The following is a 17,061-nucleotide window of genomic DNA, read 5'->3' as shown; positions in this document are numbered from 1 at the left end:
CGCCCCTCACCCCAGCAAAAGGTATTGACATCAAATCCCTGAAACCCATGACTGTTACTTTAAAGGCAAAAGATGTGATTAAATACCTTGATCAAGTGAAGGGGCATATCCTGGTATATCCGGACAGGCTTTAAATGCATTCACATGTATCCTTATAAGAGTAAGGCAAAGGGAACTTTGAGAGAGACACACACGGATAAGACAATGTGAAGATGAAGTGGAGAGGAGATGCGGCCACAAGGCAAGGAATGCTGACGGCCGCCAAAAGCTGAAAAAGGCAAGGAATGGACTCTCCATTAGGCACTGCAGGAGTGCCACCTGTTGACGCCTTGATTTCAGACTTTTGGCCTCCAGAACTGTGAGAGAACAAATTTCCATTGTTTAAGCCATAAAAAAAAAATAATCTATTAGTCTTGGGTTCAAATCTTGACCCCAGCTGTTAACTCTGTGTCATCTTAGACCACTTTGTTCTGAACTTCTGTCTCTTCCCATATAAGATGAGATCATATTTTAACTATGTGTAATCCTACACCCAGTTTGCTCTGAACCACTGTCTCCTCATATATAAAATGAGAGCATGTAAGAAATCCAGTACATAATGTTTGGCACCCAGTAATATTTCATGAAGCATTGGCTTTTGTGGGAAAAATCATTCCGTGGTTAAAGCTTACATCAATATGCCCACAAACACAAGGAGGTTCTCCCATCCAAGTACTAACCAGGCCCGACCCTGCTTAGATTCTGAGATCAGATGAGATTGGGTGCGTTCAGGGTGGTATGGCCGTAGACCACAATGAGGTTCTGAGCTTATAGACACATTCTATGTGCATGTATAGAACTGTGCATGTGCTGGCAGGTGTGAGGGGATGGGTGCATGGATGGGGGATGGGCGAACTAGAAGGGAGGGATTTAATAGAGAGTTGGTGGGTAAGAAATTGTGTTGGAGGAACTACCAGAAGAACTATATCTTCTGAGAAAGACGCTCTGGTTAATGGGGCTCACATTTATAATCAGAGTCTAGCAGCCATTGCCGACAGGGACCTCACACACGAACTCTGCATATCAGGGGTGAACCGCAGACTGAGCTGTCAGCCTCCTGCACTAAGTTCCTGCCATTCAAGTCAACCCTTAGAGAAGAGTTCCTGGAGTAGTATAGCAACCCATGAGATCTGTCATAACTGATCAGAGCTGCACAGCTATATTCTCACATGTTTTAAGTGTATTTTATTGACTGTGCTATTACGGTTGTCCCATTTTTCCTCCTTTACCCCCCTCTGCTCTGTACTGACCTTCCCTTCAGCATTCCCCCACCCTCAGTTCAAGTTCATGGGTTGTACATATAAGTTCTGTGGCTTCTCCATTTCCTATACTATTCTTAACTTCCTTCTGTCTATTTTATACCTACTAATCATGCTTCTTATTCCCTGTATGTCTCCCGCGATTATTCCCCTTCCTTCTCACTGATCTCCATTTCTATGATTCTGTTCCTGTTCTAGTTGTTTGCTTAGTTTGCTTTTGTTTTTTTAAGGTTCAGTTGTTGATAGTTGTGAGTTTGTTGTCATTTTACTGTTCATAGTTTTGATCTTGTTCTTTTTCTCAGATAAGGCCCTTTAACATGATGATGATGAACTCCTTTAACTTGACCTTATCTGGGGTAAGCACTTTATCTGCCCTTCTGTTCTAAATGATAGCTTTGCTGGATAGAGCAATCTTGGGTGTAGATCCTTGCTTTTCATGACTTTGAATACTTCTTTCCAGCCTCTTCTTGTCTGTAAGGTTTCTTTTGAGAAATCAGCTGACAGTCTTATGGCAGGATGTCAAACTCATTTTCACCCAGGGCCACATCAGCCTGGCTGTTGCCTTCAAAGGGCTGAATGTAATTTGAGGACTGTATAAATGTAACTACTCCCTGACTAGGGGCAAGGAGCTTGTTGCTGCTGCCAAGTAGAAACAAGGTGGAGGGCTGGATTCAGCCTCAGCCCTTGTGTTTGCCATCTGTGTCTTATGGGAACTGCTTTGTAGGTAACTCTCTCCTTTTCTCTTGCTGCTTTAAAGATTCTCTCCTTATCTCTAATCTTGAGTAATTTATGATGTGTCTTGGTATAGTCCTCCATGGATCTAACTTTTTTGGAATTCTCTGAGCTTCCTGGAAGTCTATTTCCTTTGTCAGATTAAAGAATTTTTTCTTAATTATTTTTTCAAATAAGTTTTCAGTATCTTTCTCTTCCTCTTCTCCTTCTGGCACCCCTATGGTTCAGATGTTGGAACATTTAAAGTTCTCCCAGAGGTTCCTAAGCCTTTTCTTTTAAATTCTTGTTTCTTTATTCTGTGCCAGTTGAATGTTTATTTCTTCCTTTTGTTCCAAATGATTGATTTGAGTCCCAGTTTTTTTTTCCCTTCACTTTTGGTTCCCTGTATATTTTGCTTTGTTTCAATATGTATAGACTTCACTTCTTCCTTTATTTTGTGTCTGGACTTAATCATTTCTGTGAGCATCCTGGTAACCAGTGTTTTGAACTCTGCATCTGATAGGTTGACTATCTCCTCATTACTTAGTTCTTTTTCTGGAGTTCTGATCTGTTCTTTCATTTGGGCCATATTTCTTTGTCTTGGTGCACCCATTATGTTCTGAGTGGTGGAGCCTTGGGTATTTGCCAGGGCAGGGCAACCCACATCACTGGGTTGTGGTGCTATATGTGGGGAAGGGCTCAGAGAGGGAACAATGCCATTTGCTCAGCTCTCTGTTGGCTTTCAGTCACTTCTCCTGCTACTCACAAGCAAACTGAGCCCTTCTGGTGCTGATTCCCAGGTGGGTGGACTTGTGTACATTCTAGGACCCCATGGGCCCTTAAAATGGACTCTCCTGTGAGACTGGCAATCTCTCCTGCTGCCACAACCCCCACAGTATTTACAGCCAGAGGTTTTGAGGCTTTATTTCTCTGTGCTGGAACCCTGGGTTGTGGAGTTTGTCTCGCTCTCCAGTTGTTACTCCTGGTTTATCCGCACACAAATGTGGGACCACTGAGTCTGCCAGCTGCTGCTTGCAGCATGTCCTCTCTGCCCATCTCCACCCCTCCTACAAGTCTGGATGAATGTTTCTTTTTTAACTCCTTGATTGTCAGGTTTTTGTACAGTTCAATTTCTGGCAGTTCTGGTTGTTTTTGTTTTAAATTGGTGTTATCCTTCCTTTGGTTGTGTGAGGAAGTGAAGTGTGTCTACCTATGCCTCCATCTTGGCTGGAAGCTCCTTCTTTGCATCTTTATTGACAATCAGAACAGCTCTGTAACAACTAATCAGGCTGTGAAGCTCCAACCAATCAAGATAGTGCTGTTTGGACCAATGAAACTGTGTGAATTTGGATTCCTCATTTGCATAAAAATATACCAATAAGGGGCCAAAGAAGGCACTTCCTCTATATCATCAGACCTTCCTTTTGTCACAGGGGAGTGCACTTTCAATTTCCTCTGGAGGCTGCATATCCTCAGTTTGAAAACTGTTCATGTGACAAGAATCTGTCCGTTTTCTGCATCCCAGACTGGGGACTTCTGTTGGCTTGGATGGTGGCAGTGAGTTTTTGTGGATAGAGGTCAGTGAAGGGGCTGTGGGATTCTTGTATGATTATAAAGCCAGTGGACAAAGTTCCTCAGAATTTAATGGGAAAATTTCCTGGTTTCTTCTTGAATGGCCTAGAGTTTTAAATCCACTTTTATATTCTACATCTCATCACTGAAATCTAAATATGCTTTTCATTTGTAGTTTGTCGGCTGCAGGAAAATTACAGAATGAATCACAGCAGTGGGAAGATTACAGGTTGCATCTGATAAATGGCTATTTACAGGTGCTGCGCCAGCTCTGGGGTATTCTCAGGATATAATTTCATAGCAGACTTAACATTTTCACATAAACTATGACAACAGGTTTTATACCACCCATCTGAAATGAAATTGCAGCCTTCTCTAATGAGCAAGTGAGACCCAGAGGCAGAATGGGTTGAGCTTTACCAATACCTGTCATCTCAGGTCTTAGATTCTGTGAGTGGAGAGAGGAGAAATAGCAGAGGTAACAAGACATTCCTGAATCTCCCCCCGTGGCGCCTGCAACCCACTCTGTGGGGGGAAACAGTTTCTCACCTCCACATTATAGACACTCCTTCCTTCATCCCATAGACACATTTTTTAAGCATTTTAAATCCTAATCACGTCTCCTACTGACTCTGAGCATCACCTCAGATGTGACACACCTTTACCTCTATTGATCTTCAGTTGGCTAGTCCTCTGAGCTCTCCCTGACTGTGTGCCTTCAGCTCAGTGATTAATGATTTATGAAAGAAATCTAAGTGCCTCAGAGGTGGTCCACACTTGAAGGAACTGCCAGAGTTAATATTTTAAGTGGACCCTCTTTGAAATGAAAATAATCGCAGCAGTGTTCATCTCTTTGGTCATTTGGGATCTTGTGACCTCTAATTGTGGGAGGGAGGGGGCTCTTTGTATGTTTGGGGAGCACATCTCTACTTTCCAAGTTAATTTTTCTTGGTGAATGAGTTGGTCCCCATCTAAGTAAAAGCAAAATATATTCTGTTCACAGCCCAGACCTGCCTGAATGTCTATGTAGTAAGCCTCATGGCTTCGGGAAATTCTAACCTGGAAGCTGAATAATTTTGAGATGGAAATGTATCCTAGGGTGTTAAAATTGATAATGAGGTTATTTAGTCAGTTCTTTTACATTTGTCTTATTTTCTTAGAGCTCGCTGGTCAGTACCACCCCGTTTTCCCTCTTTTGGTCATTTCAGACATGAAGAAACTTCACCGTGTTTACTGAACATATTTGAATACACATTTGATGTATATGATTCCTCATCCCCACCATTCCCTCCCCCAGTTAACAGGCCAGCTGGAACCACACACAGGAGGGATAAGCAAGCACAGGATTGCTGAAACTCTGCCTCTATTGTTCTGGGTACCGTGGTGCTTGGACCTGGCTGTCCTCCATCCTGGCATCTGTCAGTGGGTTCACATTACCTGTTAGCACCAACCATGAATGAAAAGGGAGATCTTTAGATTTTCTAATCAAACTTCATTTCTCTGGGTCATCACCTACCTATTTCTTCCATTAACATCACAAAGTGGAACCTTCCTTCCCCTTTCCCACCATCAGCCAGCAGAAGGAGTCTTAGAATACACTGAGTTGATCAGAATGTAAGGCACTTTTGGGATGAAAACTAGAACCACGGAAATCTAAAAAGTTCCTTTTTAATATAAGACATTTTAATTCCCTTTCAAAAGATTAAATCATCCTTCTGTTATTAGAGATTAAGGTATACAGTAGGCACTCCCTAAACTTTTCTTTAGTTGTTAGTGTGCGAATCTGTACATTTTTACACAGTCATGGATTCTTATTACCGACATTACAGCCAGAACACTGAACAATTGGAACACTCTGAAAGAATTTCCTCCTATTGCCTCTTTTAAGTTAGACCCTTTCCCCGCTTAGAAGCCTGGGAAACCACTGATCTGTTCTGTTTCAACACTTTTACCTTTTCTAGACTGTCATATAAATGGGGTCATATAATATGGTATGTTACCTTTTGATACTGAGATCTTTCACAATGCACTTGACTTAGCATAATGCATTTTACTTCACCCATGTTATGGAGGTATATTCATAGTTAATTCATTTTTACTGCTGAGTAGTATTCCATTGTATGGATGGATCACAGTTTATCCATTTATCTATTAAAGCTATTTAGGTTATTTTTAGATTTTTGGAGGTTATGAGTAATGCTGCTAATAAACATTTATTTTGTGTGAAGGTAAGTCTTCATTTCTCTAGGGCAAATACCTAGAAATGGGATTGCTGGGTCATATGATAAATGTATATTTAATTTTATAACAATTTTTCAGAGTGGCTGTACTATTTTCTATTCCCACCAGCAATGTATGAGAGTTCCTATTGATTTACATTCTCATCAACACTTAAAACTGTGATTTAATTTGCATTTCACTAATAAATTGCATTTAAGCAACTTTTCACCCATGTTATTAATCTCATTAATCTTAAGCATCATATTTGCTATCCGTATATCTTCTTTGGTGAAGTGTCTGTCAAAATTTTTTGACCATTTTTAAATAGGATTTTTGTTTCTAATCACTAAATCCTGAGTTCTTTATATATTCTAGATACAAATCCTTTGTTTTACATGTGATTACAAATCTTTTCTCCAAGACTGTGGCCTTTTTATAGAATTTTAACAATACCCTTTGCAGAGTAAAGTCAAATTTAACCATATTTTCTGCTATAAATTATCCTTATTTTCTTGTTTCTAAGAACTCTTTACCTAACCCAAAGCCACAGTTTTTTCCCTATGTTTTCTTCCATATGTTTTCAAATTAATTTTACATTTAGTTCTCAATTAACTAAATAGCTCAAAAATTTACATATTATTTTATGATCCATTTTGAGGTAAGGTTTGTTTTTTTGTGAGGTATGATTCAGGTTCATCTCCATTCTGCTACCGAGTCTCTCTGGTAAATTTTTCAATTCTATAATTTCCATTTTATTCCATTTATTTAAAGAAGATTTACCTTTACTTCCTGAAGCGTGATTACAGTAACCATATTAAAGTCCAATAACTTACCCCAGTGTTGGCTTCTGAGAATTACTCTTTCAAAGTTGTTTAGGTTTTCCTGGTCTTTGCTATGTTGAGTAAATTTAGGTTGCATCTCAGACATTCTGAACAGTAGGCCATGACACTCTGAGTCCTATGTAAGTCTTCTACAAAGTATTAATTTTTTTTTATGCCAGGTAGGCCACCTGATTAGGTTCACAACCTGATCTGCTTCTGGCGGGCTGTGAGTCAAGGTCAGTTGCCTGTTTAAAGCATTTGCAGTGCTGTTGTGGTCCAGCCTGCCTGTCCGCCATCCGGAGGTCAGTCTGGAATAGAGCAACGCTCCATCCATAGTTCAGCATTCAAAGTCTTTCATGTGCAGGTAGCTGTCAGTCATTCTCACACCCTGGGTTTGAGGGTGCGTGTTAATGGATCTTTTTCTCCTGCTCCCTCCTCTGCATGATTCCCCACCCCACTTTGTTCAGAGTTTCCCCTTCTTGGTGTTCTGGTTAGAAAGCTAGGGCTTCAGGCACCCTGAGGGTCTGCTGTGCCAGTGAGGAGGAAGGGGCTCTCCGCCTCTTCACTGACACTTGCCTGGTGTGGGGCAGGGAGGTCAACAGGACTCTGACCCTCAGGGACCCCTGCAGCTACTAGTGGGAGGGGAAGGGGTACCAATTCTTTGCTGGTATTTACTTGGAATGAGCCTGGTAATGTTAAAGGGTTTGTCCCATTAAGTCCTTCCTTTCCAGGGATTTTGGCTTTTCTTGGGGTTTTATTTTTCAGTCTCTACATCTACTGGCAGTTCCAGAATTCAGGCTGCTCTAACATCCAGGTCAGGATATATAGGAGTCCAAAAAAAAGAGGGAAAAATCCCCCAAGACCAGTCACCCCCAGGTCGTCTCTTGAGTCCAGTGAGTTTTACCCCCTCTGCCTGCTCTTACCCACCTTTCAGTGTCTTCTGATAGTTCAGTTGTGTTTTTGCCCAGGGTTTTTAGTGGTCATCATTAGGAGAGACGTGATTGAGCGTGCTTATTTAATCATGCTCAGAACCAAAAGTTCGAATAAAAATATCCTCTTAAAATTTAGACTCCAGAGACATTAATTTCAGTTTTTGTTTAAGTGGTTAGTATTGCCCTGCCAGGCTCGCCGCTGCTCTTTCCCATGGCTCACGTAGACTGATGAATGAGCGGTGAGGTTTTCTGGTATTGGCTCAGCCACCCTCTGGCTGCGTGACTTTAGAAAGGTTCATTAGTAACTCAGAGCTGCCCCAGAAAACACATGACAAGAACTAGATGATCTCTGACTTCCCATTCTACCGCTCCAACCCTTGGTCAGCCCGTGTAACCGCCCCCTCCTTTCTTCAGTCTGAGACACACTCTGCTCATTTCCTCCTGCATACGATCCACCCCATGACCTACCAGATTTGCCCTCCGCTCCGGTCCTCTGGACCCACCCTCAGGGGGCCACCATGCCATCTTTCATTCTCTCCTTTTGTTTGAACTTTGAGTTCCAGCCCTTCTTCTGTGAATGATCTTGACTCTCATTTTCTTCATGGACTTAGTTAACGACAAAGGAGAGTTTAGTCTAAGCAATGTTATGCAATCTCACCCACAGGGATCAAGGTCAACATGCAGTTGAATGTAAGAAGTCCACGCTTTTGAAGTTTTCTTTACATTTCCCAGAAGCTACTGAATATTTTTGATGATCTCTCTTGAGACACTTGTCAGAGAACAGCCTGGAATGAATAGAGCACATCTCCCATAGGTTCCCTGCTAAGCTATCCCTTGGCCAGAATTCTTCAACATCTTTGTCCTTATTGGCATCCTGCCCAGCGGTTCTCAGGTTCTCAACTGTGGGATTTTAACACACTGGTGTTCTGGAGGCAGCTGAGGTTTTCCTGGATGGTTGTGCGTTACTATCCATAATTTTAAAACCTCATCTTTACCTAATGTATAATTTCTAGTGAAAAAATAAAAACTCATGTTTCTGAAAGGTTCCCTTTTATTTTTTAAACTGGTATTTATGATCGTGTATGAATCCAGATTTGTCTACACCAGTCTGAAAGATTTCACTGACCATCAGCCCCACAGACTGGGAACAGAATTTATTTGAAAGCAAGATACCTCCATGATCACATTAGTCTTAGACATACTGGGCTAAGCAAAGTTCATCTTTCCTGGAGAACTTACCCTTGTATAGAGTTCATGTGTTTTATGATTCTCCAAGGTGCTAGACAGCATACAACTTCTTCAAAAAGTTATCTCTGAACGCAGTACTTTTTGAAGGGGCATCTCAAAGGATTTGTTTTCAGAGAAGATCCCCTTGACAAATGATGATCTCAACTGTCATTTTGATGAGAAAACATATCGTTGCACTTTTGAGGCTTCCAACTGACAAGTATGATCTATATCTCCATTTATTTAGGACTTCCTTATTGTCTTATTTTGCAACTGACTTCTGTATTAGAAGAAATATTCTGGTGAAGATAATAGTTATGATGCAATTCTTCATGTGTTTGCCTTCTTTGGGGGGGAGGGGGAAGAACGCTTGTTGTCCCTGTATGATTCTAGGTGCATCATAGGTATGCAAGTGGGGGGTCCCCTTCCCTCCATCACTGGACCTTCCGCACCCCATAGTAAGAAATCGTCTTCCTTCTACCTAAGCCCACGGCAGAATAGAACCAGTTTCCCAGATGGACTGGAGTCCTAAACCCAGAGCTCTAGCTTTCCCTTGAGTCAGGATTTAGTAAATATGTGTATTTTCTTCTAGTAATTTTTTTGTGTGTGTTGTTTTGTTACATAATAAAATCATAGAGTATATTGTGTACTTTTCAACTAACGTGAGTCTCTTTTATTCTTGTTTACTCTGTTTCAGTTGTCCCAATTTTCCCCCTTTGCCGTCTTCGATCCAGCCCACCCCTCCCACAACCTCCGTCCCCACACTGATGTCCATGTCCATGGGTCATTCGTACACGTTCTTTGTCTACTCCCTTCCCTCTTCTTGCCACCATTCCCCTCCCCCCTTCCCTCTGACAGCCCTCAGTCTGTTCCCTGTTTCCATGTCTCTGGTTCTGTTTTGCTTGTTATAAATTAACGTGTCTTTAACGCTCTTTTAAAAACTGACTTTTAAGACCTATAAAATATTCATCATTTTAATATACAACAATTTATTCAATCAATTACACATCATTAGTCATTTAATTTTCTTTTTGTTGTTGTTGTTAAACACCTTTGTGCATAAAAATGGGTTCACACTTCTGATTGTTTTAGGATAGATTCACGTGTGTGAAATTTTTATCAAAGAATAAGACCATTTTAAAGATTTTAAAAAATGGTTTATTCAAAAACAGTTTTTAAAGATTTCATTTGTTTACAGACAGAGGCGAAGGGAAGGACAAAGAGAGGAAGAGAAGCATCAGTGTGTGGTTGCCTCTCGAACCCCCCCTACTGGGGACCTGGCCTATAACCCAGGCATGTGCCCTGACTGGGAACAGAACCAGTAACCATTTGGTTTGCAGACCCGTGCTCGATCCGCTGAGCCACACCAGCCAGAGGCATTAAAAAATTTTTGGCATATGATTGCCTAACTGCTTTCCAGAAAGACTGTACCCACCTTCACTTCCTTCCCAGTGCGGGGAAAATGCTGATCTTACCAGATTGGGGGGGCCGTTATTTTTCAAACTCTGTTATTTTGATATATTTAAAAAATGGTATGTCAAGGTTATTTTGTTTGAAAACTACTGAGGTTGAATTTTTTTCAAGTTTCCTAGTTCTTTGCCTACTTTTTTTATTGTAGTCACTCCTCTTTACTTCATAGTTATTAAAGATATAAGCTCCTTTTCTGAAATATTTGAGCCAAATGCTTTTTGCCCAAAATCCTTGTTGTAAGGTTTTTAAATATTGTACTATTGCGCTGACTGATGTGGCTCAGTGAATTGGGTGATGTCTCACAAACCCAAAGGTTGCTGGTTCAATTCCTGGTCAGGGCACATGCCTAGGCTGCAGGCGAGGTCCCTAGTTAGAGGCGTGCGAGAGGCAACCAATTTTTCTCCCCCTCTTATTGTCATGCTTCCCCTCTCTAAAAATAAATAAATAAAATCTTAAAAAATATTGTAATATCTTTTGATGGACTTATGGTTTGTGTTCTTACTAAGAAACCTACTGCTATTTTCTGACTCCCTCTATTGGTTATCTGTGCAGAAAATCCTTTCCCACCCAGAACTCCGACAAGCATTCATCTCAATATTTTCAAGTTTTGGTTTCATATAAAATATTCTGTTTTATCCATCTGGATTTATTTTGATATATGGTGTGTGAGGCAATACACTTTCCTTTGTTTGCAAATAGCCAGATTTTTCCAACAGATTTAGATGGACTGAATCTTGATGTTCAGCTGGACCAGAAAAGCAGGGTTGGGGGATGGTAGATGAAAGAATTTGGTGCTGGAGGAATTCATAAAGCTGGGATATTCAGAACCCTGATGGATTGTTGGGTGAGTACTAGGAAGGGAAACCAGGAAAAACAAGTATTCCACAGCAGTGGAATGGGTTCTGGATTGTCCCCTCTTTTCTTTTTCCACAAATGAGGGAATCGTCCTTTCCCACAATAAACTGGCCTGGGGTCAAGCAGTCCAGAATTGCCACAGCAAAATGAGGTACTCTCAGAGCAAGTTGACAAGGATTCTAGAAGGGGTGAGAAGTATAATTCTCAGGTAGACAGATCTGGGCTAGAAGATCTGTTGACAGCCAAGCTGAATGTGTTCCTTCCATGTTCTCTTAAAATACTCTGTGCTTTTCTCTAGCATTACTCTTACAATATTATATTATAACTTATCTTTGTGGTTTTTCCATTATCCTGCTTCTAACTTTACAAAATTGCTTATGGGGGTATAATAATATCAAATAAAATGCATAGATCTTAAGTGTATCATCCAATGAGTTTTTTAAGTGTAAGACTCATTTCACACCCCACGTAAGACATAAAACATCACCATCTTACTAGAAAGTCCCTTTGTGCCCCTTCCTAGTCGTCACCCCCTTCGTCCTGAGGCAACACTGTTCTGATTTCTGTCCCCACAGACTGGTTTTGCCTGTTCTTAGACTTGATATTAATTGAATTTTTAGGTGTGTACTCCTTTGTGTCTGGCTTCTTTCATTCCACGACGTCTTGTTTCAGAGTCATCCATGTTGGTTCCTGTCTTCGTAGGGTACTTTTTGTTGCTGAGAAGGTTCCAGCACCATTTGTGGAAGAGTCTGTCCCTTATCCATGGATCGGCCTGGCTCCTTTGGCAAAGATTATTAGATTGTAATCACGGGTTTTTCTCCTATTAATCTATTTGTCTATCTTTTTACCAATAACATACTCTCTTCAACATTGACAAGTGATACTAACATCTACGTGGAAACGTACTAGACCAAAACGGTCTTTTCAAAAATACTGTAAAACTTCAGAGTGAGACTTGAAAAATCAGGCTGTGTAAGTGCTCCAACCATTTTATTTGTACCAACTTCTTAAATTCTACAGAAAACTTACTTGGAATTTGATTAGAATTGCACTTAATCTGTAGATCAATTTTGTGAGGATGACTGTCTTTACAATGTTGATTCTACCACCCTGTAAGTATGGTATCTCTTTCTCCATTTATTAGGTCTTTCTTAATTTCTCTCAGCAATATTTTATAGTTCTAAGGTCATGTGCATCTTTTTAAAAATATTTGTAGGTATTTCACAATCTTGAGTGTATTATGAATCGTACTTACTTTTTATTTCATTTTCTAATTGATGCTAGTATATAGAAATGTAATTGTTTTTCATATTGCACTTATATCCTGAAACCTTGCTGAATTTACTTATTAGATGTAACAGGACTTGGAGGGTAGGTCTCTTTGAATTTTCTATGTGCAAAATCATGCCATTGTAGATGAAGATAATTTTACTTCTTTCTCAGTCTTTATGACTTCTATTTCCTTTTTTTGCTTAATGGAAAGACCTTACATACAATATTGAATGGAAGCGACGAGAGTAGTCATCCTTACCTTGTTTCTGACCTTTGAGAAAAAGTGTGCATATTTTATCAACTATGATGTTAGGTGTAGAGTTTATATTGATTCCTTTTATCAGATGGATCAGGCTCTGTTCTATTCCTTGCTTGCCTAGAGATTTTATCATGAAAGAATGCTGATGTTTGTCGAACTCTTTTCCTGAATCTACTGAGCTATGTATATACTTTTCTCCTATATTTTGTTAATGGGAGGCACTATATTGATTTTTTCAGTCAATTATATTGATTATTTTAACCAAACCTGCATTTATGTGTGATAAAACTCCACTTCGCCATTCTGTTATTTTTTTTAATATATTGATGGATTTGATTTGCTAATGTTTTGCTAAAGACTTTTACATCTTATTCATGAGGAATATTGACTTGTAATTTTCTTTCTGTGTAGTGTATTCACCAGATTTTGGTACTATGAATAGGTCAGCTTTCAAGAAAATGTTGAGATAGTCCTTCCTCCTCTGTTTCTATAGAGATTAAAATTGGTATTATTTCTTCCTTAAGTGTTTGGTAGAATTCTCTATTAGCACTATTTGGACCAAAAGTGTTCTTTGTGAAAAAAAAATTTCATTGTGAGCTCAATTTCTTTAAAATATATTCAGGTCATTTATTTTTTTTCTTGTGTCAGTTTTAGAACATTTCATTTTTTAAAAAGGATGTATTCACTTCAATTTTATTGGCAAACTTGTTGGTATAAAGTGGTTTATAATGGCTTCTTATTATTTTTTTAATGCCTGTAGGATTTGTGGAAATATTTTTCCACATTCTTTAAATTGGCCGCTTGCATTTTCTCTTTATTTTTTCCCTTGTTCAATTCAACTAGGGGCTTATCAGTTGTATTAATCTTTCTAAAAATTATTTTTTGGCTCTTAAATTTCTGTTTGTCTCTTTTCTATTTCATTGATTTCCATTCTTATGTCCTTCACATTTACTTAGAATTTACTGTTCTTTTACTAACTTCTTTTGGTGGAAATGAAGGTCATTAATTTTAGCTCTTTTTTATTTTTTTGATACAAGCATTTAAACATCTAAATTTTACTTTTAGCATCATTTTAGTCGCATCCCCGACATTTAAATATGTATGCTTTTGTTGTCATTCACTTAAAAACATTACCTAATTTTCCTTGATTTTTTTAGAAGAGTATTGTTTGTTTTCTAAATATTTAAAAATTTTCAAGATCTCTTTTTTCTTTTGGCTCATCATTAAATTCCAGTTAAATATACTTTGTATGATATTGATGTTATTCCATTTTTTCTTGGTGTTACTATGGGAATGGAGTTCCGGCGCATGTGTTGCGTGAACCGGAAACAGAACTCCACCTGCACTAGTGTGGCTGCTTGAGGGCAGGAGTTCTACCTCACTGTTCTGGATGGCAGTCCTTACCACACACATTCAACAAACATAAGAATTCACTTATTAATAAGTGCTAAAGACCGGAAAACAAGGAAGGCTTTGATTAAAACTTGGAGTTGCCCTCAAGTCATTCAAGATGTGCTATGTGAGCACCTGTTTCCGTACAGTGTTTGAAAGAACTCTATGATGACTGAAGCATTGGTGTGAACTGTACCAGTGGAATCTGAACACTGTGACTAAAATTTCTCAATTTACAGAGTTAGAGTAACTACGCTTCTCACTGGATTTTATGGTCAATATGCCTTTTATCAAAGAAGGGAAAGTCTGATGTAGAATGATCCTCATGGTTTCTAGAGACCTCACTATTAAGTCCAGAAATCTAATAAACATAAACAAAAGAAGGAAAGAAGTGTATAACCAAGAGCAAATATGAAAGGGTTATAAGGATCTGTTAAGAAAATGGATACTCTTAAGAAATGTCAGATGAGGAAGGATGATGATAATGGTACTGATTATGGTAACAACAGCTGGCAGGCATCAAGCACCTACTATGCAGAGGTGTGATGCTCAGCGGTGTGCAGCCCCAACAACCCTATAATCTTGCCCACTGCACAGAGACAGACACTGAGACTTAGGGAGGTAACTGACGTGCCCGGACCATTCAGTTAAAAAACGAAGAGGCCAGGATTTGATCCCAAACACTGTGACTTTTCAGGTTTGTAAAAAACATTCTGGGGACTATTATCCCTTATTCACCAGGCTTTGTCATAAATGAGGACCTCGGCCCTCCAGGTCGGGGATAGGATTTTTGCACACATATTTGGCCTGTCTTCCCAGAAGAGAGTCAGCAAGGAATTTTCGGTGTGCACAAAATACTGTCCAAAATCAGCGCAAGTGCGCATGTGTGTGTGTGTGTGTGTGTGTGTGTGTGTGTGTGTGTGTGGTGGGGGAGGGGTACGGTCTGTGACGGGTAAACAGAAAATCAAAGTTTGGGGCAGAGCCAGTGTGGACTGAGATGGGATAGACAGGGACTAGAGACCAGAGCAGAACCATATGGGGACAAAATTGAGACAGAGACCAGACAGCAATAGCGAACCAGCATTATTGAACCCGGACCATGTGCCAGGTATCACACATGGCACTTTTAAAGTCAGTATACCATGTGATCTTCACAGCCACTCTGAAACAATTGCTGTTTTGCTTCCCTTACACACTGGTGCAAAGCTACACATACAGTATGTGGTGGCATTGGATGAACTTAGAATTCCAAGGTCCTATTGATTTTTACCAATGGTGGTAGGATGTTTCGGGCCAGGGTCTGACATGGGAGATGGGGTTGGGAAACAGCAGGACCTCAGTGACTGGGAGTAAGCCACCGCCACTGCAAGCTGGCCGGTGGTGATCTATCTAGCTTTCTGGGCCTGTCTCCAGGGCTTCTCAGCGGCATCTGGACTTTTAATACAAAGAAAACAAAAGGAGTTTTTAGTTATATCTTGCAAAGGTCAAAAAATATGCCCATTGCTTGAGATCAATATTGCCATTGGTATAATGAAAACAGATGGCAGAAAGAAAACAGATCCTTTCAGCATGTATGTCCCTCCACATTCCCCGCCCAGGGAGGTGACTTCAAGATGGTAAGCTAGGGTTCCCACAGATACTGCTAACAGCAAATGAAGCCCAAGGCAAAAGAGCGGGTTCCTAAGGAGACCTCGGGGTCCGGGGCTGGGCCAGATGAATTATATCCTAGCAGACCGTGGCCTGCTCCAGACTGAAGCTTTGAGGAAAGAGGCTGGAAGCCCAGCCACAGTAAAAATGTTGATATTTTAAATAAAGAGCAGGCAGTTTGGGTGATGTATTTTTTTTGTCTGGTGAACTTGATGTTGGTCCCAGGTAAGAGACAAGGAGTCAGTGTACTTACCCAGACTTACACGTTTTTTTTCTGCCGGAGTTGCTAGACCAGTTTCCTAGGCATTATGTAAACAGAATGCCTTTGGGTTGAGACCAATGCACTTGACGGATGAAGCCCCTGTCCTTGCCGATGAGATGCACCTCTGGGCAATGGCCGATGGTGGCCAGGTCAGGTAGGCAACTGATGAGATGCAGAGAACTAATGAAGGGGTCGACGTGGATACAGAGAAAGGATCTTACCCACCACAGGTTTCTGGCCTCCGTCGTGCCTTGTTAAGTATTTTTATTAATGACTCGAATGAAGATATTGATGGCCTGCTGATAAAATGTGTGGGTGACACAGAGCTGGAAGAGATAGCTAATGCATCCGACAGCAGAATTGCAATGCAAAAAGCCTCGACAGACTGAAACAGTGGACCAGATCTAATGTGATTATGTTTAATGGGGATAAGTGTAAAGTTCTACAGTTGGTTAAAATAAACAAGCAAATAAAATGGAATAAGCAGCAGAGAGATGTGTTTTGACAGTGGCCTGTGTGAAAGCACTAGAGATGTTTCAATTGATTATAAGCTCAGGATGGATCGAGAGTGCACTGTAAACTCAGATTGTACTGGAACTGTAGGGCAGGTAGAGGGAGGTGCCCGCCTTTCTTACTCCAAAGCAATGGCTCGTATTGGCAAAGTGCATTCTTAATGGCAAACATCTTCCTGTGGATCCGCTCCTTTCTTCTCTCTACTGGCCTTTGGGGGCTGTTCTCACTGAAGTTTATAGACAAAGAGATTAAGTAACTTGTCTAAAGTCACCTTCTAGAGTCAGGATTTGGACGGGGGGTGTTCTGGCCAAACAATGGCCTAACCCACCATTCCAGGCTGCCTGTGGACCCTTCAGCGGAGATCGAGGGAATAGGTTTTGGTATATCCATTCTCCTTATAAAAGTGAGCACTGATGCCCTGAAGGAGTTGAGGCCTTGAAATCCAGTCACATACGCAATGGGAAAAGACTTGGGGCTGGGCCATCAGAGAGGGGTGTGAGGGAGGGGCCGGGTGCTTGATCCCTAGCCTCCTGTGTGTAACAGGCTGAGATGGTTTCTCTCCGGGGTCCTGGAGGGCAGAGCCATGGCCAAGGGGATAAAGATATAAAGA

This window comes from Artibeus jamaicensis, unplaced genomic scaffold (genome assembly GCF_021234435.1).
Source record: "Artibeus jamaicensis isolate MK-2021 breed Jamaican fruit bat unplaced genomic scaffold, CSHL_Jam_final scaffold_1689, whole genome shotgun sequence".
Lineage (NCBI taxonomy): Eukaryota > Metazoa > Chordata > Mammalia > Chiroptera > Phyllostomidae > Artibeus > Artibeus jamaicensis.
This window is presented reverse-complemented; position numbering follows the sequence as displayed.